The sequence below is a fragment of the Anarhichas minor genome, unplaced genomic scaffold (assembly GCF_050575085.1).
Source record: "Anarhichas minor isolate MPS153535 unplaced genomic scaffold, ASM5057508v1 ptg000028l, whole genome shotgun sequence".
In the NCBI taxonomy this organism is placed as follows: Eukaryota; Metazoa; Chordata; class Actinopteri; order Perciformes; family Anarhichadidae; genus Anarhichas; species Anarhichas minor.
In genome coordinates, this window is record NW_027466474.1 from 17,216,541 (window position 1) to 17,240,542 (window position 24,002).

Below are 24,002 nucleotides of genomic sequence, written 5' to 3' on the forward strand. Positions count from 1 at the left end.
CTACTAGTGAGAACAGACATCAACAACACGGAGGAAACGAGTGAGAGACCACATTGATGGACCCATAATCTAGTAAACGTTTATGTGTAAGTGTTGATATTAAAGTAAATTTGGAGAGAGAGCGAGAGACCCGCAGCGCTGTAACTATGTCTGAAAAATAAAACTTCTAAAACTTTCCACGAACTGTGTCTGTTTGAGTTTATAGAGGGAGATTTTAGAGGAAGATCTTAAGTATCAAATACAACCTTTCATTATTAAAGACTACTTTATTACTCTGTCGTATTTTTTTAACTAAGCAAGCAATCCACTTCCTGTTTACACCGTCACGCGCATGCCCAGTGTACGTTAATGGTCACGTGCTGTCCGCCTTCGAAGGCTGCCGTGTGGACGCAGATCAACTCGAGAATGATGCTGAAACTCCCGTGTGGACGGAGATCTTTTCTATTTGACAAATCTGCATCCAAGGAGAAACGGAGTAGTGTGGACAGGGCATTAGGATCTTAAAACATTTTCTGTAATACAAAACAGTACATGTGGCTGGTTACATTGACTTACCATATACTTCAGAATGAGATGCCCATCATCTTCCTCAAGTTGGATGCCGAGAGGATGGCCGCCCTTGAAAGCACTTGTCGCCTGTATAAAAGGATTACAGTTGTTGAAATATCCCTCAAAACATCAATAATTACAAAAAATGTTTAGAATATATATAGGACCTATGGTGACCTTAAAATATACACTGACTTCATTATACATTCTCTTAATGGAATAATTAATTATCTTAGTTCTGCTTACATGACCCTACTACCTTTACTTATAGTTATTCTCATAAAGCACAACCTGGTGATTACTTTCACTTTACTGAAGCCTGCTTCTGGTGAACTCAGACTAGACTTACACAAAGTGAGCTGCTGTTGCTCTTTAATGACTCAGCATCATTGTGTTGACTGAACGGCAGCTTGCTGCTGCAATACAACGTTAACGTTACGGTGTCACGCCGTTCAGTTTACATTATGAGGGACGGTAACATTAACCCCTTGCTGTTTATTAAGTGCATCTTCAACACCATTTACTAACGTGATTTCACAGTTAGCTTTGTCTAATTCTACCATACTGAAAATATTTGAAAACACACTTGCAACCAGTCAGGAATATACAGTTGGCATTCAGCATGGCCAGTCTACAACTCATTAAATAGCCCATTAACATTTGCATGTTTGTAAAGTCCACACGCTAATAAAACAGTCTAAAAGCTACTAAAATTGAATTCACCTAGCATTACACTTGAGAGCAATATCATGTTAGCTTAATGTTAACATACATATCACCTTCACATTATGTTACTACACAACTAAGCTAGCTGTTGTCCATCCATCCATCCATTTTCCTCCGCTTATCCAGGGTCGGGTCGCGGTGGCAACAGGCCAAGCAGGCTGACCCAGACTTCCCTCTCACCGGCAACATGTTCCAGCTCATTCTGGGGGATCCCGAGGCGTTCCCAGGCCAGCTGGGAGATGTAATCCCTCCAGCGTGTTCTGGGTCTTCCCTGGGGTCTCTTTCCAGCTAGCTGTTGTGACGTTAGCTAAAGTAGCAACTAAGCTAACGTTAGCTGTTGTGACGTTAGCTAAAGTAGCAAACACAAAATTGATAGTCAGCTAAATGATTTTTTCGATCAAACACTGTTTTAAAGTGTAAGGAAAACTCTGTTTTAGAACAAATACAACATACATATGGTTATAAATTGCTTACTTACCGAAAACTGAGACCTGTGGACAGACAGCAGTGCATGAACTGTATTGCATCAAACATCAATGCACCGATTAATCGAAAACTTAATTATATTATATTCTTATTTCCGGGTTACCTGTTGTGCTCTGCGTCTCGTTTTAAAGGAAAAAACAAAAAAGGGATTTGCAAAAACGAAATGGTCCGTGTACGTTTTAGTCATCTGTTTTACCGTTAATTCGGAAAAACCAAAATACGGAAATACCATGGTATTCTCGTTTTTCGTTTCAAACCAAGAACGGGAAAACGGAAATGGGCGGTCGTATTTCCGTTTTTGGTTCTGAATTCAAAAACGGAAAAACCAAGAACCAAAGTCAAATAAGGTCCGTGTACGTTTTAGTCATCTGTTTTACCGTTCAGTCGAAAATACGGAAATACCATGGTATTCTCGTTTTTCGTTTCAAACCAAAAACGGAAAAACCAAAGTCAAATAACGAGCCGTATTTCGTTTTTGCAAATCCCTTTTTTGTTTTTTCCTTTAAAACGAGACGCAGAGTACAACAGGTAACTCGGAAAGAAGAATATTTCAAAATAAGAGTGAAGGCAATATAATGACCGTATGCAAGAAATGAATACATTAATTAATTAATCTGGGCCGATGGGAGTGCGTTAGCATCAGTAGTTGACTACAGGCTGTTTAATATTCATTTATCTATGTACACAGCAATAATTAAGTTTTCGATTAATCGGTGCATTGATGCAATACAGTTCGTGCACTGCTGTCTGTCCACAGGTCTCAGTTTTCGGTAAGTAAGCAATTTATAACCATATGTGTGTTGTATTTGTTCTAAAACAGAGTTTTCTTTACACTTTAAAACAGTGTTTGATAGTAAAAATCATTTAGCTGACTATCAATTGTGTGTTTGTAATTTAGCTAACGCCACAACAGCTAACGTTAGCTTAGTTGCTACTTTAGCTAACGTTACAAGAGCTAGCCTAGTTATGTGGTAACATAATGTGAAGGTGACATGTATGTTAACATTAAGATAACATGGTATTGCTCTCAAGTGTAATGCTAGGTGAATTCAATTTGAGTAGCTTTTAGACTGTTTTAGTAGCTTGTGGACTTCACAAACATGCAAATGTTAATGGTCTATTGAATGAGTTTTAGACTGGCCATGCTGAATGCCAACTGTATATTCCTGACTGGTTGCAAGTGTGTTTTCAAATATTTTCAGTATGGTAGAATTAGACAAAGCTAACTGTGAAATCACGTTAGTAAATGGTGTTGAAGATGTTCTCAAACAGCAAGGGGTTAATGTTACCGTCGCTCATAATGTTACGCAAGCTGACGCTCAGTCAATGACGCTGAGTCATTACAGAGCAACAGCAGCTCACTTTGTGTAAGTCTAGTCTGAGTTCACCAGAAGCAGGCTTCAGTAAAGTGAAGGTAATCACCAGGTTGTGCTTTATGAGAATAACTATAAGTAAAGGTAGTAGGGTCATGTAAGCAGAACTAAGATAATTAATTATTCCATTAAGAGAATATATAATGAAGTCAGTGTATTTTTTAAGGTCACCATAGGTCCTATATATATTCTAGACATTTTTTGTAATTATTGATGTTTTGAGGGATATTTCAACAACTGTAATCCTTTTATTCAGGCGACAAGTGCTTTCAACCCTTAAAGGGCGGCCATCCTCCAGGCATCCAACTTGAGGAAGATGATGGACATCTCATTCTGAAGTATATGGTAAGTCAATGTAACCAGCCACATGTACTGTTTTGTATTACAGAAAAATTTTTAAGATCCTAATATCACTAATAGTTATAACAAGTCATTGCGACAGCACAAAAAACTCAGTTCACACCTGTTGAATATGTATAGAAAATGTCTGTGATTTTGAGAAAGGAAAACAATGCTGAACTTTTTTGCTTTAACTTGTCATTGTGAAGTAAATGTTGATTGCTCAGTGTAAGGGCTATAGAAAAATGACACCACGTTCCTTTTGTCTTCCCCAGCATCGTCTGCTGTTCAAGTTCAAATGTGTCAGAAATAAAGTGATGGGATTTACTAGGTTACATGTGTCACACATCAGTCATGTGAATTAGTAGAGAGTGGGAACCTCCACACCACTGGTGGTACCGCTCCATAGAGGGATGTACAGACTACTAGCAGTGTTTTAAATAATGAAGCACATTGTATTCATATGTGAATAAGGTCTATTAATTCCTAATAGGTAGGGAGAGATCTTCCAACTGTATATTAATGTGTTCCATTGATTCTCTCATATACAGCACGCCTTGGCTGGCAGCACAGTGACGGTTTCAAAGAGGGCCTTCCTGCGGCTTAATCGATCATGACCCTTTTTTGCCAGGAGCTGGCTGCTCTGGTGTTCACAAAGGAGGTCCTTGTACTGTCCACCCTGACTGGGAAGTCTGGGAAAGTGGGACCTCCTAAAAGACAACTGGACGTTGCCAAAGTGCAGGCCATAACAGGTAGGTAATTGTCTTGAGTCGTATGTAGACAATTTAAAGCTTCTGTGATTTATAAAGCAGCAGGATCACATGTTCAACACACCACCCATGATGAAATATATGTTTGACCTGCACTGGTAGGAATATTGGCATATCATATTGATATAGTTCCTCAATGTTAATCCTGATTTACCATCCATCCATCCATTTTCCTCCGCTTATCCGGGGTCGGGTCGCGGTGGCAACAGGCCAAGCAGGCTGACCCAGACCTCCCTCTCACCGGCAACATGTTCCAGCTCATTCTGGGGGATCCCGAGGCGTTCCCAGGCCAGCTGGGAGATGTAATCCCTCCAGCGTGTTCTGCGTCTTCCCCGGGGTCTCTTCCCAGTTGGACGTGCCTGGAAAACCTCCAGTGGGAGGTTCCTGATTTACTGTTCAAATTACTGTTCAAAAAATAATATTGGTTCAACAGGATTTCCTGTGTAGTCAAAATAGAAGAAAATGTTGTATGAATATGCTGTGTGACATCATTTCTCGTCTCTTCTCTTAACAGATGCTGTTATTCAAGAGTTTCCGCAGACGAGTGCCTCGGACGTGCGAGCGGTCATCAGACGGAAGTGTAACAACGAGCAGTTCAACCAAAAGAAAGGAACATAATGTGGAGCATGTTTGTGTTTCTATTTAGTGAGCGAGAGTCTGCAGCGGTGCAATTTGTTTTGATGGTTCAGTGTTCTGTGTTGTTTTAATTTGAAACATGGTCATTCTGTTTTGTTTAGTAATACATGTACCATATCAACTTAAATCAGAATTTTTTTGCTCGCTGTTAAGTATATTTTTGTTATATTTCTCGAAAATACACTATATTACATTTATTTGAAAGTGTTTAAAGATTTAATTTGCAAATTGTTAGACGTACAATGTTAGTATATTTTATATATTTGCAAATAGTACAATTATTGGCAATGTATTTGCAATGTACTATTATATATATATATATATATATAATATATTAAGAATATATTTGAAATTCAATAAATGTTTTTGAACTTTTTATTATTGTTTAATCTTATTGTTCAAAACAAGATCAATTACACCAGATATTGTTAATATTTGTGGTTACACTTATCACAATGTGTTTTCTGTGCATGCATTACACAAGCAAACTTAGTTTTTCCTTTACTACTTTATTGACTTGAAAGCAAAATAAGTACCACATAAAATTCCAAACTTTTGATTTAAAGGAGACGCGTCATACTGCCTGTATAGAATCACAAGCACCTGCTACCTGGAAGGGGATCTGATCATTTAAACCACTATAAACGCCAACACAGTGTACTCAGGCAAAATGTGACCTTTGACCTTCGTGACGATAGAGCAAATTAATCCAATTTACAACGAAAGAGGAAACTAATATTGTATCTCACTAGAAACATTCCTTTTTCCTACAAAATCACATTCCAATATCATTAAACTGCAATTTCAATTACATTTCGAGGGACATGTTTTTCTCTCATATTACGGTCGCAGTTTTCAACAGCCCTCCTCCCACAGCAGTCTTCTGCAGACCAGTGTTATTGGATGGGAACTTAATTTTACGAGACAGTATCATGCTGGTGTGTCCAACATGCTAAATAGCTGGTAGTCTGTTGCATTGGTTCCCAACTCAATTCATCCTGACGGTCTGCATCCGCCTACAGCTCCAGAGATCAATCTGAGTGGTCACGAGACCGGTAACATGGCAGCAAAGAAGAAAAGAGAACCAATTAATCTGGTTTTTGCTCTTGTCTTTTGAGATTAGGGAAAACATTCTAGAGTCAAACTTTCTGTAACTCAATGGCATTAAAACTGAAGTCATTTTATTTGGACTACAGCATTTAACCCACATATGGGTCCAACCTGAAAGCTCTTCTTAACAAGAAGAAAGCAGCTTTCAGGTCTGGGGACAGGGACGAGCTCAGGAGAGTCCAGCGCGACCTGAAGTTGATGATCAGAGAGTGCAAGGACTCCTACAGGAGGAAGCTGGAGGCCAAACTCCAGCAGAACAACGTGAAGGAGGTGTGGACGGGGATGAAGCAGATTACCGGCTTCAAGGTTGGAGGCAGACAGCCAGGGGGCTCCCTGGAGAGAGCAAACAAGCTAAACTCTTTCTTCAATAGGTTTAGCTCAGAGCCCTCATCTATGTCCTCCACACGCCACACCTCCCAAACACCACCACCTCCCCCTCTGTCCCCCCTGGTGAGCTGCATGGACTCAGAGCCCTCCACTTCAAAGGGCTCTGCCACCACCGACACTATGACCCCCCCTCTCTGAGACGACTGGCCAGGTTAGGAGACAACTGGAGAGACTCCACCAAGGCAAGGCTGCTGGACCTGATGGCATCAGCCCCAGGGTCCTGCAGACCTGCGCCAGCCAGCTGTCTGTTGTCCTGCAACACCTCTTCAACCTGAGCCTGAAGCAGGAGGAAGTCCCGGTGCTGTGGAAGACGTCGTGCCTGGTTCCTGTACCAAAGAAGACGACACCATCTGGCCTCAATGACTACCGACCAGTTGCCCTCACATCTCATGTGATGAAGGTGCTGGAGAGGCTGGTCTTGGCCCACCTCCGACCGCAGGTGAAATCCTCACTGGACCCTCTGCAATTTGCATACCAGCCTCATGTGGGAGTGGACGACGCCATCATCTACCTGCTGCAACGAGCTCAGTCGCACCTGGATGGATCCAGTGGCTCTGTGAGAATCACTTTCTTTGATTTCTCCAGTGCATTCAACACCATCCAACCAGTGCTGCTGAGTGAGAAGCTGCGGGTGGTGGGGGTTAACGCGTCCACTGTCTCCTGGATCACTGACTACCTCACGGGCAGACCACAGTTTGTCCGACTGGGCAGTGTGCTGTTTGATGGGGTGGTCAGTGATACTGGAGCCTCACAGGGAACTGTTCTGTCTCCCTTCCTGCTCACCTTGTACACCACTGACTTCCAGTACAACTCTGTGTCATGCCATCTGCAGAAGTTCTCTGATGACTCTGCAGTGGTCGGGTGTATAAGGGACGGACGGGAGGAGGAGTACAGGGCAGTAGTGGATGACTTTGTGGAGTGGGCCGGTAGAAATCACCTGCGTCTGAACGTGGCCAAGACCAGAGAGATGGTGGTCGACTTCAGGAGGAAGACGACGGCTCCACAACCGCTGAGAGTTCTGGGAGAGGACGTGGACATGGTGGAGGAGTACAAGTACCTGGGTGTCTCCATCGACAGCAGACTGAACTGGCAGACCAACATCAACGCTGTGTACAAGAAGGGGAGGAGTCGACTCTTTTTCTTGATGAAACTTCGATCCTTCAACGTGTGCAGCAAGATGTTGGAGATGTTCTACCAGTCTGTTGTGGCCAGTGCACTGTACTTCTGTAGTCTGCTGGGGGAGCAGCTTTGGAGCCGGAGACACCAACAGACTTAACAAACTTGTTAAGAAGGCCGGTTCCATCATTGGCTGCAAACAAGACTATCTGGAAGAGGTGGTGGAGAGGAGGACACTGAAGAAACTATTATCCATATTGGATAACCAGGACCACCCTCTCCACCACCTACTGCAGGGACAGCGGAGCACTTTCTCCAACAGACTGATCCAGCTCCGCTGTCACAAGGAAAGATACAGGAGAGCATTCCTGCCCTCTGCAATAACACTTTACAATAGATCACCTCTGGCCAGATCATCCTCCACATAACTACACACTGCTTCACTGTTGTTTGCTGGGGTTGATTTTTGCACTACTGTTATTCACCTCGTTAGTTCATTTAACACTATTCTATTTCATTGTATATACTGTGCATTTTTTAATACTTAATATTTTTGGTTACTGTGTTACTTTGCTTCTTGGTGTGTCTTGCTGCTATGTTGAGTTCTTAAATGACACAAATATAACATGTAAATACATGATGTATACAACTAATGCAAATTAACCATAAACATCAAATATCAGATGAAATAATCAGCATTAAATACATCTGTATCAATAACCTAAAGGCACAGGTAAATATGACTAAATCTATGGTTTAAATACACTTATACTGTCATCTACTGGTAAAAATGGCAAACACTTTGACTTTGCATCTACTTCACGTACACTAAATCAACAGCACAATACGGTGGAAAAATAAATATCAGTGCTCTGTGAACACGAAAATGACTTTGATTAAATTATATCACGAACTGTATTGCATCAAACAATGCACCGATTCATCTAAAACTTAATTATTGCTGTGTACATAGGTAAATGAATATTAAACAGCATGTAGTCAACTACTGATGGTAACGCACTCCCATCGGCCCAGATTAATTCATTAATTAATGTATTAATTTCTTGCATACGGTCATTATATCGTCTTCACTTTTATTTTGAAATATTCTTCTTTCCCGGTTACCTGTTGTGCTCTGCGTCTCGTTTTAAAGGAAAAAACAAAAAAGGGATTTGCAAAAACGAAATACGGCTCGTTATTTGACTTTGGTTTTTCCGTTTTTGGTTTGAAACGAAAAACGAGAATACCATGGTATTTCCGTATTTTCGTCTAAACGGTAAAACAGATGACTAAAACGTACACGGACCTTATTTGACTTTGCTTCTTGGTTTTTCCGTTTTTGAATTCAGAACCAAAAACGGAAATACGACCGCCCATTTCCGTTTTCCCGTTCTTGGTTTGAAACGAAAAACAAGAATACCGTGGTATTTCCGTATTTTGGTTTTTCCGAATTAACGGTAAAACAGATGACTAAAACGTACACGGACCTTCATAGTATTTCCCCCATCCATGTTAGATCGCTAAGGGTCCAGACGATCCAATCCAGTAAAATATTTAGTCCAAAACACATTATTACGTCCATAAATATCCACGGACTGCTGTTGCATCATTTCAAATTAGCCGGCAGATATGGCTAACTTTCTATGTATTTTTCGATGTAACTCCCGTTCACATGTAAACATTGCCGGTCTCTGTATCTCAAAATGGCGGCTGAATGCTGACGTTTCGATTGACACCTAATTTGACCTATTAGGAGCTTATATTTCCTGTCTACTTTCTGGAATAGCCAACGAGAGTCCGCTTTGAACGACAATGCCCGCCCCTTTCGTTTTGGGTAAACCTAGAGCCAATTGCAACCGATCGTTCTGATGACTCACGCTTCGTATAGCCAATGAAATTACGAAAATATCGATATGCAGATTCAGGGGGTGGATTTAGAGCTAGAATGTGGAAGTCACTGTTGAAACCACGAGTCAGGTACCTACGTCCGTGCTTTAAGTCCAAAGTATGGTTATTGAGAAATTTCAAGAATCTGTGAAAATTAATAATGATGAAATATCTTATAGATAACTATAAATTGACATAAATAAACCTTAGATTGAGTTATGATTACATCATTTTACACAGTCTAGGTATGTGTCCATGGTTACCATGAGTCCTCAAATGGGCTTTTTTATAAAGTGAAAAATCCACTTGCCATAAATAAACAAAAGGCAAAGCAAGAATTGCAGGTTACCACAGATCAGGATTGATGTATCATCTTATAACATAATTTGGTGGCCCACTGTATGTGCATTAATGTCTTGATTTTCCCAGTGACCACTCGCTGATGTACTTTGGCACAAAAAAATAGGCAGAAGTATTTGGAGACAAATCACTTTTGAGTCAGGGACTTTCGGTTCAGCAAATTTAGACGCAACTTCCTCCGTTACTCTCGCTCCTCCAGGCCTTCCTGTGCAATCGCCAACAGATTTCACTCAATCTCCATCCCCCAAACCCATTCGGTTCCCAAGGCTCCCCTCCAACACACTCACACTAACAGAGGCAGGCACACTAACAGAGGCAGGCAAACTCCAGTCAGCCAGGCTAATAAGCTTAGTGGCTCCAGCTCGTACCTTGAACCATGTAATCAGAAAATTGATTCAGTCCCCGAAACACGACACTGGGAGGTGAGTCTTATTTATTCACTTAGGTATATATTTAGTACTGGAGGAAATGGGGGTGATGTGTGTGTCTTACTTATTCTATTATGAATATTCTCAGTTATTGCGGTAAGAGATGGTAGTTATAGAGAAGATGTGTGAGAGTCGTGTTCATCATAGATGGACAGATGGATGGAGAGTAACGGATCGATACTAACCCTTCAGGACTTGCGAATGTTTGTTTTTTTTGTTCGATTTGTATCATTACTTTGTATTGACGGACAGCAAGCAAGGGTGGACGGGCAGAGCGAAAGAGAGCATACAAAGGGAAGGAACAAAAAAACAAGTACAAGAGGTCACTTTTGATTTTGGAGGAAGGAAGATACTTTTTGTACTCCGGCTGCTGATTTGGCTGCTTACCAACACGGTCAGCAGTATAACAGGGTTCATGACAACTTACATATTTAATTTTAATGTAGAGATTTCATACAATTGTGTATATATATATATATATTGTGAAATTATTATATTTTTATTTAGGATAAAAAACTAAGTAATAATATGATAGAATTTAGAATGCTGTTAGAACGCCATACTACACAACCATTGAAGGGCAGAAAGTTTGATCATCTTAATAACTTAATTAACGTATTAATACAAAAGGAACCGTTGCATTTGCAGACTGTTCCCATAGACTGTTTATAAGAAGTGGACGTAGTCATAATGACGTCACCCATTGGCTTGTGGACTGCCGTTTTGAAGCTTTGAGTTCTATGATTTTGCCGTCGCCATCTTGGATTACGTCCGTCGCCATGTTGTTGTTTTTTCCAACCAATGAACGGAAGTGACCATATTTGGAATGCGGAGGAGTGATGTAGTGATGGCGTGTACGGCTTTGGTAGAGGCAGCCACCTGTCAATCACAGTAAGCCCGCCCTAAAGCATACTCCATTCTATTTGACTCTAACTGGACCATCATTTACTAAATGAACATCATGGTGTATTGAAGAAGACTTGAAACTAGAGCTTGAGACCATAAACTCATATTTATAATATTTACTGAGGTAATAAATCCAGTGAGAAGTAGTCATTTTCTCCCATACAATCTGAGCTTTGTGTTGCGCACGTTTTATACGTCAAGGGTGCCCAAAAGACTTCAGGCAAAGGGTACACCGGTGTGTCCTCGTTTGTAGCCCCTCAGACAAGCCTCCTCGCTCCCCAAGATGCATTTCAGTAATTGGGTTGCCTCCGAGACGGAGCGCCGAGCCCCAGAGGAGCGAGGAGGCACGAAATAGAGATATGAGAAAGGCCCAGCGAGTGAGGAACGCACACACATATTTAAACAACTGATTAGTCAACCAACCAAAAAAAATAACTGTCAATTCGTCATCAGCCGATTAACACTAACTGATAATGTAGGTTTAAATATGCAAATGAGACATCTTAAGGAATATGTGCTAATCTACATACATTTCCACAACAGAAATATGAATATTATATGAAGCCAGGTTCAAAATTCTTATTTCATTTTGTTGACATATTACACTCAGGAGTCTTTACAGAGTGAATTTTAGATATCTCTTTGTATCACTCCATAAATCAAAAAATACCGTCAACAGACATAATAAAAAAGCTCAGGGCTCCCACTGATTCAGCGTTATTGTGAGTTGTATTTATTTATGCATTTTATATTTGTTTTCATGCCGATCATATCATTTTATTTCGTCGTGTTTTTCCGCCACACCTTGAAGGCCGGTCCATGAAAATGTTGTCTTACATGAAACCGGTCCGTGGTGCAATAAAGGTTGGGGACCTCTGCACTAGAGTACGTATACTAAGTAAATATACTAAGTCAAGGAGTCACAGGAACGGAGTGAAGTATACTGAATCATATTGCATGTTATAGACATTATGATTTGCTTGAGGACATTTTCTCTCATTGGACCTCTTTGAAATTGTAATGGAACACCATTATGCATGTCGGTGTGTGTGTACTTGTGTGTGTGTGTGTGTGTGTGTTTGAGCTCATGCCAGTCTTTGTATGAACGTAACGTCAGCAATTGCAGTGTGTGTGTGTGTTTCTGCATGATTGTGTGTGTGTATGCATGTTTCTTATGTACAGCACATGCCAACATGCCTCACACCTACACTGACACACACACCCTTTGTGTTTGCATGTGTGTGTCAGTGTAGGTGTGAGGCAGCAGGCTGAATCCGTGGAGTCTCGCTAATAGCTTCATTAAGGCCAGGGAGATCTCATTTGGACTGAGTGAATTATTCAACCCACGAGTCGGTTAGACCCCCGTGGACATCCGCAGACACCACCCAGGTACAGACGGGGGGGTGGGGGGATAGAAAGTAGAAACTGATTGAATTAAATCTTCAATCTGCAACCAAGACAAGGAAAAGAAGTAAAGAGTCAGAGGGTATTAAAGATGCTTTTTTTGCTTGATTTTGTGCTGCTGCAGGCTGATAATGGACGGAGGAACAGGATGTAGACGTGTACGTAGAGAACAAAAAGCCTTTCTCAAAGCTAACATTACTAAAATGTCTGTGCATTGTGACCATGAATCACAATGCACAGTAGGATTTTCACAGCAGCCATTTTGTCACGTCATTGTAGGGTAAACAGGTGAAAATAGTAACATTAAGTATGGCCCTGTTCCATTTAGGTGGACCAGGGCCCTGATTACCGTGCATGCTGGCTCACTGGAATGACTGGTAACACACTAAAGAGAATGCGCCCCTGATAAATTCGATCAATTATGTCAAAAAACATTTAAAAATGGCTGCCATGAAATGGGCCTTTATAGGAACCTGAAGCTGGGCACCAAATTTCAGTTTCCTGGGATAAGTGGGACTTCCACAACATGTACAAAGCAGCAATAAAATAAATGGCGGAAATTAATGGCTTAGTTGATAACGGTTTCCATGGAGTTAAGCCACTCCTCCCCGGCGTTTGGTGTGAACACAGCCTAAAGGTGCGTTCACACCAAACGTGAAGCAACATGTTGCATCATGGGAGTTTACTCGTAGGACCATTTGTGGTTATTTGTGTCTTTCGCTTCATTCGCGCCGGAGAGGAGGAGTGGCTAATCTCCATGGAAGCCGTTATCAACTAAGCCATTTATTTCCGCCATTAACCATGGAAGAAATAACCACTATTTCAACGCTGATGGGCTTTCGCCCAGCGGCACAAATTTATTTTGCCTGATTTGAACTTGCGCAAATTCTCGAATGGGGCGAATTTTGCGTTTTTGCATTGCCAAAGCATCAATGCATCGAAAAGTACACAACAATAACGAGTGTTCACATATTAGCACAACATTACGATTTTTACATTTCAAATTACGATTACATTTAATGTGTGTGTGTGTGTAAGTCATTCAGGTTGTGGCATGGCATGTTAGCATCGTTAGCTGCTAGCACCCTGAGCTGTTAGCACTATTAGTTGTTAGCCCCCGGCTCAGCCATGTTGAGAGCCGTGTGGAGGCAATCCCTCAATCATGGATGGTCTGAGTTTCGTAATTTAGCAGCTTCTACTCATTTTAAAGACCAATGTTGCTGTTTTTTATCTTCGGCCTTCCTCTGAACGTGTGGCAAAACACTCAAATCAAGGTCCAGTTGGTAGCTTTTTCAGGACGTTTAACTGCATCCCACAGTCAGCCAGTGAAACTGGCTCAGGTGTCGTGTGATCGTCCTGTGGTACTGTGGCTATTTGTGTTCCTATATGAGGATTTTAACCTCTTTGTTAAAAATGGTTTTGACATTTGATGTGAAAAAGCTACACTTACAAAAAAGATGAGGAAGAAAGATAAAGGTAGATTTCCATGTTCACTGCCTTATCTCAATTGTGTCCCCACAAAATCATTTTGATTTATTTTGTCTTTTATTGAGTACATACACATTTTTTATATCTGTCATTTTTTTCATGATTTGTCTTTTATTTTGAAAAAAACCCTCTCTTTTTAGTTTGCTTTATTGTTCCAATCTCAAAATAAAACCCTCGATGTTTCATATTTGTGAATGTATGTTCATTAATATTGTTCTACAATACTTCCATATGCCATGGGAATCAAGCTTTGCCACAATACTGTATAAACATAATTGCCTCAATAAAACTATACTAACAACAAATGGATATTACCCTTGAAAAGTGACTGTTTGAATGTGTGAAATCTGACCCCATGATATCACAGAAATAACCTTGAATAGATGTAATCTTTGTTGCTCTGGAACTTTACTCTGTACATAACTCTCTCCAGTGGTTGGCTGATGCTTTATTTATATATATATATTTTATTTATATATAAAAGAGACCATTGCATCTCTTTTGCTGTCATCCTAAAAATGAAAATATGAAATATGGCCACCATACACTGAGATACTGAGAAAATGTAAAAGCCTACCCAATAACCTCATCCTCAGGATTTGGAAATATTCTGATGTGTTTCGGTGACATTCGGGATGCCGGCAAATTCTCATTTCATTTTTCAAAATGTGTCAGTATAAACAAACCCAACTCATTATGTCTACCATTGTTGTTTTCTCCTCTCCTCCCTCTCATTTATTCTCTTTCACCTTCTGTCTCTGTCTCTCTCAGTATCACCGTGTGTGTGTGTGCGCGTGTGTGCTTTGTGACTTTGTGCACACCCTGAAGTCACAGAGTGCCAACAAGTCATCATTCAAATGTGACATTGCAACTTTAACCGTAAAGTATTGTTTGAGTTCCAAAGAACCACAACTGGGATCTCACACACACACACACACACACACACACACACACACACACACACACATGCAAACACATACATTGCACATGCACATTTGAAACCATGTGCACAGTCTTAAAAACACAGTGACTTTATGAAACACTAACATAATGCACCGCTCCCTTCCTGCAGTGGCCATTAGAAAAAAAAACACATGGAACAAATGCACACACACACACGCATGCAGGGCAATCAGTATGACTAAACAGACTGTGTGGCGCAGTGAAAGCTCTATCAATCATTCCTGAAGTTCAGTGCAGGTAGGGACCACTAATAGCCTTTGTGTGTGCAAGTTTGTGTAGCTGTGTGTGTGTGTGTGTGTGTAGGAAGGGATGTGTGTATGTTTGCGACAGAGTGCAGAAAGGTGGAGGGATTACTCATAGCCTGCAATTGTATGTGTGTGTGTGGGGAGTGTACCGCGGCCACTTACAGCCTCCCTGTTTGAATGGACTCTCCCATCTTGCCATTGGTCATATCGCACGAGGTAAATAGGAGGACCAAACCTCACTCCATTTTTCTTTATTATTTCAATTCAAAGTCAGTCCATTATTTTGGCCGCCATGACCGCTTCCTCCTTTAAAAACAGACACACACACACACACACACAATACTCACTGTTTGTGAGGCTATTCCTTATTTAAAGTTACTGGGAGAAAACGTTTAGCTGGGTATGAAACAGTCTAAATTCAATACTGTTATTCATAGTGCTTGTGTTTCTGCCACCTGTTGAGTTCTGCACAAAATAAGACAAAATCATGCAGGTTCACCAGAAACCCCTTCAGCTCAGGCTCCAGCAGGGCCTCACGGAGGGACCCATATCGGCTTCACTGCCGCCTTAGAACTACAGTCGGAGCCTCCGCCGGAAGGTGGAGAGCTCAGTGCCCGGCAGCAGCGGCTCCTCCTCCTTCGGCCAGGAGCAGAGCGTCGCCTCGCAGTTCCACCAACACCACGCTGCTGGAGGACCCAGGCCGTATTGCTTGGGCCCGCTGGAGGGAAGGGAGGCACGGGAGAACCAGAACCAGGACTGACTGCAACCCCTACTGAAGTAAAATTAGAGTCTGGTGCTCAGGAACACTGCCACTTTTGTCCACAGGGGCCGCTAAAATCAGCACAAAGTCAAAGCTCCTCGTAGTAGCTTTAAATGTAATTTGACACTTTTGCTCCGAGTGTGTTTGCAATAGGAAATCTAAACAAACAAGACGTGACACAAATGTTATTAATTGTATTTTTCTTTTTATTGACAAAATAAATCTCATCCGTATGGTTTCATTTTCACTCTTGAAGCTCACACTGTCCACGTCAAATCCTCCTCTGCTCACCGGTGCATTGGGAATAAAATAAATTGGTGGTGAACCTGAATTAAAATGACAAGATGAGCTGCAGAGAAGTGGATGTATGTGTGTGTGTGTGGGGGGGGGGGGGGGGGGGGGGCAAGATATCTGCACGTCTCAATAAGTCTCAGAAAAAAAGTTTAAGGACAAAATGTCTTTCCAGAAGTTCCCCAGGAGACTTTTCTTTTGAAGGCGTATTTTCAACGAGCCAGTTGCTGTTCACCCAATGTGTGATGGATCGCCTTTCGCCTTTCAAACACTCGTTCAAGCGACAGGTAATGTGTGTGTGTGTTCCCTAAAACTTAAAAAAAATCCTAAAAGCCATACAGATCTGGTGTGTGTGTTCTCTCTGCTTTCCCAAAATTGCTCAGAGAGCAGACATATTTGGAATGTGTCCGTATACAATGATGTGTGCTCGTGTGTGTGTGTTGCCTGAGAAACTTAAGAGCAATAAACGGAGCGTTTTCTTGGTTAAAGCTGCATTAATAACACAGTTAAAGCTGTTATTCGTCTCATTTGAGAACACATTTCTCCTAAACGGTTATTAGCGGCACGTCCAATGCACCAAAGAATGAAGTCAGTCGGGCTATGTGAGATCTCGTTCCGACCATTACTTCATGCACAGTTACGCATGCAGCGAAGAGCCGCGGAAGCGTGACCGAAGACAGTCATTTGATCATAGATGAACACATAACCACGTTAAATGAGAGAAGGAAATCAGGAAGGGTAAGATGAAGATGAGAAGGAAAGGAATTTGTGAATCTTGGTTTGCTCGACGGACGTACGAACGGAGAGGCCGACACAGAGTGACTAAATAATGTACCATCAATTTCCTTCCCCCGCTGTATCCATTTATCCACGCAGACACAGTACGCCTGGACACACTTTAGAAATAGCGCGGGATGGATCGGAAGAAAACTCCAGTTTCTCTCTTTTTCCAAGCTACGACCGGCTTGATTGACTTGTCGGCAATACACGCTTCACTCAAACTTTGGTGGGAATAAACAGAGTTGACAGAGTTAGATGTGATATTTCTTTTTCTTTTTTATGGTCTATTTGACTCTAAATGGACCATCATTTACTAAATGAACATCCTGCTGTATTGAAGACTTGAAACTAGAGATTGAGACCATAAACCCATGTTTAGAATGTTTACTGAGGTAATAAATCAAGAGAGAAGTAGAGTCATTTTCTCATAGACTTCTATACAACCAGAGGAGTCGCCCCCTGCTGGCCAGTAGAGAGAATGCAAGTGTAAAGCACTTCCGCATTGGCTTTACTCTTCAGACGCGGTGGTCACCACCTGCTTCTAAATAGGTCTAACGGCAGTCATGTTTTCTAACAGGTGGATTTGAATTACTGCATCCTCTCTCACCACAGGGTGCATGAATTGTGTGTTAGCAAGTTATGTAAATTAAAAGTAATTTATAAGTAAACATTTTAGATCACACTTTGAAAATGCATCACCACAGTTCTTTGTCTCGCTTGCCTCGCGGGGGTTTCCATACTTTTACCCAACTCCACAATAAACTTCTCCAGCTGTGTGGAAAATAGTTTTTAAAGAAACATCTGGAGCACTGAATGATCACTGAACTTTATTCGGCCCCGATAGATTCTTCATCACCAAGGAGAAGGAAAATAAAACAGGGGGTAAACACATTGATCACAATAACAGAAGCCAGGCGCCCGCTGACTGCTGCCCGGAATACCTCGGTCGATGAGAGTCTGTGGGCAAAAAAAGAAGAAATGATAACAATCACAAAACGTGATCCTTTGACGCAACAGAGACGCAGATGAATGCACGTGAACAAGTAGACTGATGGAAACACAATGGAAGGCATACAGAACAGCTGCCTTTAGTATGAAGATAGTATTACAAAGGGCCAGTACATAGAAGGGTTGTTTTTTTTATAAAAAATAAAGTGCCTTGAAATATATGGTCGAGAACAGTGAACCCCTGTTGTTTGCTAAGCCTGTGATGACATTGCTGTTAACAGTGGCCAAGCACTCGGATGTTTCTACAACTCTTGTACACGGTACGTTGAAATGTCCAAACCTTGAAGCTCTTTTGCACATCATCGAAAACGTACAACGTCCATATGTAGGTACAGCATCTTTAAAGGGTAGCTTTGGTATTTTCCAACCTAGACTCTATTTTCCCATAATTTCAGTGTCTTATTGACTAATGGGGACAACAATGTTTGAAATTGGGTCCTGAATTGGGCGATAACGGTGCAGCCGCTAAACGATCGCTTGGGGGGGAACACCTCTCCGTCAATGTATGGCGCGTCTGCTAAAAGTGCTTGTTTTTGCCACCAACGGACTCAGACTGTTATTATACGTGTCTGACGGCATTATGGAAAGGACCCTACAGAGAACTTAAACGTGTTTCATTGCAGCCCGTATAGCAGTCTTCTCCCTCAGTACTGGACCACTTACACAAATTATTGTCCCCATTGGACCCAAAATACATCAAAGTATGACAAATTTCGAAGTGACCCTTTAAGCAGCACCTATCCTGTTTCATTACTTGGTCACAACAAGCTCAAATGCTCCAGAGTCAGGTGATAATTATCACTATACACTTTTCACTTTACACCATTGTTCTTTTGACATATTGGTGAGTGCAGCTTTAAAGTGAGACGCTGAAAACTACATCTACATAAGGCCATACCTCAGTCTTGCATTGTAAAAAAGATATATAAATATATTCAAAGCACAATAGATCGGTATCTGCTTTCTTTCATGCAAATATATCTGACATTTAAACAGCTAGACCTCTTTCCCCGACTGTATTGTAATGTGACATTCCAGATTGAGATGCACAGATATGTGCAGCATTTCCAAAGGCTCCCCGAGACATGTGACCTTCACCTCGTCTCTGGGGCGGAGTCGTGTGGACAAAAGAAAGGAAGGAAAAGAAGCTGCTAAAGAGAAATGAAATCTGTCTGGATCATATGGTGGTCATGCTTAGAACACTGAAATTTAGCAAAGTATCAGCCCCTCCATACCTCAGCAATTATAATCACTTAAGTGACCCCTGACTTTCAATCTAACGCCAACACCAGCCCAAATAAATTACCAATTAGCAAATGTTTGCATGCTAACATATTAAATTAAGATGATGAACATGGGGAACATTATTCTTGCTAAACATTAGCATGTTAGCATTGCCATTGTGATTATGTCAGCACGCTAAAGGTAGCATTGAGCTCAAAGCGCCACTGAAACTACTGTCCCTGTGGGTCAGACAACTGGCCAAGGAGAACATTGAAGACAGACTTTGCCAAAGAGATGGAAAGAGTCAAGAGGCTCAAGAGAGAACAGGAACAAAGTATGGAAAGTAATTTAATTCCCTGCTGAGTCATATTCCTTTACAGTCAGCCCTCCTTGGTTATTATCTTTTGTCCATGTCTGTTCTATCTCTCTGCCAATAAAAAGGCAATTCCATGTGGGTATAAGTGTACATTCCAAAGACCATTCGTAAGTGGATTCAAATGAAGCTCACAGCAGCTCACATGAAGTAGGTTATTGAAGCACATATTTAAGAGGACACAAGCAATTACTACACTGTGAAGGATGAATTCCTTCAAAGGCAGAAGCCTCATTCATTCTCTACAAATTGTCAAATTCTATATGTTGCACATCACTGTAAATATGTATCTGCAATTAAGTGCTAATAATATGTTCAGCCTGCATGTAATTCATTTTTAATTGCTTGGGATTTTCAAAATGAGATAGGAGGTTCAGTCGATATGTCGAGTGTGCTCGTTCTCAAAGTCAGTCTCTGAGGCACATTTAACTTTGAATGATTCTTTTTTGTTTTGTTTTCCAGTCTGTTGAACGCCTTGTTTTTGTGCAACAGCTAGAAAGGCACCATCTGCCTTGCCAGCAAATCCACCCAGGTGGAGGCAGATAGAAGCTGCCGGACTTCCAGAGGACTTTTCTTGTGCACAGCTGGAAAGGTCCCGCAGAGAGACGAAAGCTGTTTGGAATGCGCTGAGGTAGACGGAGACACCGGGCGGCACTGACCTGGGATGTTGAGTGAAGGTGTGAGGGCCATCACCATTTGTTGGCCTGGAGGTGCTATCACGCCTGGAAGGGGAGAGCCACAGGAGGTGAAATATCGCTGTGTTCTGATATTGAACCTTAAAGCTGCAAGTTCCCCTTTTCACATTTTCTTTCCAGAAAATATACTGATTCTGGAATCAGTATACGATCCATAAAGAAAAAAAACTGGTGGCAGTTGGCGTCTTCGCCTTTAGGTGAAAGAGAGAGGCCATGCAGCAAAGATGCCAAGCTGAATTTAAACATAAAATCTATTAGCTGTGTGAATTTACTATTCAAGCTGCCTCGACATCGGGTGTTTGATCGCTCTCGGTTCTTCGTCATCCTGTGCTGTGTCATTGCCTGAAATAAGGTGGTAGGTTATGTTGGAAAATGCTTGTTCAGGAACCGGAGGTGTCCTTAAAAGGATGCATACCACATCTCTGGGGCTATTGTTTGAAACATAGCTCATAATTATGAAAACAGTGTCAGTTAAGCAATAAGGAAATATGTTCGAGGGTTTCACAAATACACCTATAAATAAATTGAAAATGAATGGTGCCCTAAAGATTAGCAATACTGTGAAGTATTAAGTTATTGATAATTCTCAGATCCAGGCCTTGAGGTTTATCAGACCATTATTTGATAAGGGTGGGGAAACGGGAGTCGAGCTGAGCCATGAGCATATACAACCATACTATGTCAATTGAAACACACACTGGGAGTTTTGAGTAAGTTTGAGTACGTTTTTCCGTAATTCTGCTGACAAACAAACCACATTGAAAATATAACCTTCTTGGTGGAGGCAAAAAAAATGTTTGCACTACGGAAATCTTGCCCAGCATACAAAGTAGGGAAAAATTCAAAATCAATTTTGATTTAAAGGCTCATAAAATGGAGTTTTGTTCAGCCGTGACTCCCAAGTTACACACATGTGACATCACCTCATAGGTTATGGGGCACAAACTTTTAATTGGTACTACCTGAAACTATTTTATTTTAATGAGCTCCATTGTGCTGTGCCTGAACTTCCACACTGACAGTTGAGTTTGTACTGGTGGAGCTCTCAGAAAGTGGAAGCTTCCTCATGTTAGTTAAATCTTCCCCCTGCACGCTAAGCCCAGTGATGGGACATCATGGTCAGCCAGGTCAGTTTAGGGGATATGTGGCCAGTGGTCTACTTTAAAATATCCCCTCCAGACATGGAGGGGATATTTTAAAATCCGCTTTCAATAATAATTGAAATGAATGAATTATACAAAAACTGACTTTAATGGTTGTTCTCCTTTACTTGATGACGTGATTAACAAAATAAGCACATTGATTTATTTCGACTTCCTTGTCAGATAACATATTTGTGGTCTGGTTGCCAAAACTGCGGTGACTCATACCATTTGTTGAGAACCACTCATATAAACAACTGTGTCTGGAAAGGGGATACATTGCACCTTTTGCTTTCATTAGTGCATTAATTTTCCTGCGTGGGCTGATGTTATGCTGGCATGTAAGAAAACTGAATTACTTTAATGACATGCATCTGTGAAAACAGCTGTAGTCCCCCAGCAAAAAGAACCGCAAGCTAATTAAAAACTGACTGCCGCTCAGGTGTATCAGTTACATTACAGCTACGTAGTGATGCATTAGACTGCTGGTGATGAGAACTGGGCTCTAAAAACAAGCTCTCAGGTTTGGACAGAAAAACAGCAACATTGTTCATTTGTTCAAAGGGCTAAATGATTTTCATGTTTTTCCTACAGGCGTCCTCTTGAGATACAGCATTGACCTCATGTTTACGGTGGTTCTTGGTTGGTTTCTGCAAACCAAGGATATGTTTGAATGGAATGTCTGAACCAAAAAGAGGTTTCATGAATACGCTTCATATCAGCCTTATGGTTTAGGCAACAAAGTAGTTTAGGCAACAAACTACTTGGTTAAGGTCAGAAAAAAGGTCATTGTTTGTGTAGAAATAATAATGTAACGACGTAGGGCGTAGCGTAGCGACGTGGCGTAGCGACGTGGCGTAGCGACGTGGCGTAGCAACGTAGCGTAGCAACACGGTGCAATACGTAGCGGTACAACGTAGCGGTACAACGTAGCGGTACAACGTAGTGGTACAACGCAAGGAAACAACAGTAACAATAATAAATATCAAACAACCCTAAGTGAACTTCCTTACGAAATGTTACATAACAATTATAATAATGTCCACCACTACGTCACTTGCACATCGCTGTTTGTATCACGCCACTGGCTCTGACCAAATGCTAACATGTAGACATTCAACATATCTGTGGTTTCATCAGAATTGCTGGAGTAACTTTGTAGCCTACTCGTGGATGGAGCTCTTGCCCCATGCAGACAGGGCGGTTGACTCTGTAGAATGCTGGGGCCAAGATTAGACGATTCATTGCGGCAATCCTTTCTTCCTTCAGTGCCAACTGCTAACAGCAGCGACAGACAGCTGGCTGGGAGTCTGAGGAGCAGCAGCACATTTCTGATCCCGAGCCAATCAAATCAAACCCAAATAATGGCTCCGAAATCAAACAGGCCTTTAATTGGCTTCCTGTCATGCTGCTCCACACAAAGTGGGATCGCTGAAGTTTCTACTAATTGTTGCTGCTCTTTCTTTGTTGGAACAATCTTCCGGATGGATAAATAGTGTACTCACTTTGACTTTGAAGTCGCCATTTCAGTGAGTTCTCTGTCATTTTATTGTTTGTGTTCACAAGCACATCAATAATGTGTTTGATGAAGTTACTCGACATAATGTGAAATAAACTAAATATCACAGATCTGTGATAATAATGCGCCTTAATTTACCGCTGCTGCAGGTCTCCTGTCCAAACTGACCAATCTGCTTCACAATACTGTAACAATGCTGTATTGTTTGTACCATATGGTTAATACACATTTGCACACAGTTTCGTCTGGTCTCTGTACTAATACAAGGTCATATTTTTTTCTCCATTTCTGATTGAACAACAGCAGGAAGTCAGTGATGACAGGAGGAGCATCTCGACACTGATACGCTTTCACGACACAGCGTTCGCCAGTCTTGACAAATGTCAACTCGCGCAAATACGCGAATGCGGGAAATGACGCGTATCCACCCGGAGCAATTTTGCGTCTACTCGCGTCCATTCGCCTCTATGCTTTGACTTCGGATGTAATTCTCGCCAGAAGAAAAATTTTCATCACGTTTGGTGTGATCACAGAAAAAGGGTGGTAAATGTTGTGGATATGATTTTGGATTGTGATATTCAAGTGTGACGTAACCATGAGTGGACATTCTGAAAATAGAATTGATTGCCCGAGTGGTAGTTTTGTCACTACAAGCGGCCCCTTTTACATTGTTACATTGTTTACATATCGTCATTTCATACACTGTTAATATGAAAATATTGATTATAGCCACTGAAAGAAAATGAAACAATAACACAACAATAGTCCCACAGGGAAGAAAGCGAGATGCAAGCACAAGAACAAGCTCGGAAGTCATCACTGGTCCTGAGCATCTGCTTTGTCATCATTTGATGCTCTAAACAGGTTAATGTTTTCTTTAGGAGTGTAGCCTCATTTGCAGTCATTAGTTTAAGCACAAATTAAACATCTGCGTGTGTCTACCACTTATTCTTGTAAATGAGACGGTGGCATTAGCAAAGCAGATGGCTTGATACTTGTGTATGAATACCCTTGTGTGTGAATACACTTAAGGGGTG

The 24,002-nt window shown here is 41.4% G+C and overlaps 1 long non-coding RNA gene across 2 annotated transcripts; it reads right to left on the bottom strand.

Moving 5' to 3' along the window:
* Positions 1-544: 544 nt before the first annotated feature.
* LOC142963189 (uncharacterized) lies at positions 545-2,036 on the bottom strand. Of its 2 annotated transcripts, none has more exons than XR_012957402.1 (3): positions 1,754-2,036; positions 1,329-1,624; positions 545-636 (listed from the first exon to the last, which is right to left on the bottom strand). It is a non-coding gene; the product is annotated as an uncharacterized LOC142963189 (long non-coding RNA). The 2 variants fall into 2 exon arrangements; XR_012957403.1 differs by having other exon boundaries at positions 547-636; positions 1,456-1,624; positions 1,754-2,032.
* Between the last annotated feature and the right edge of the window lie 21,966 nt (positions 2,037-24,002).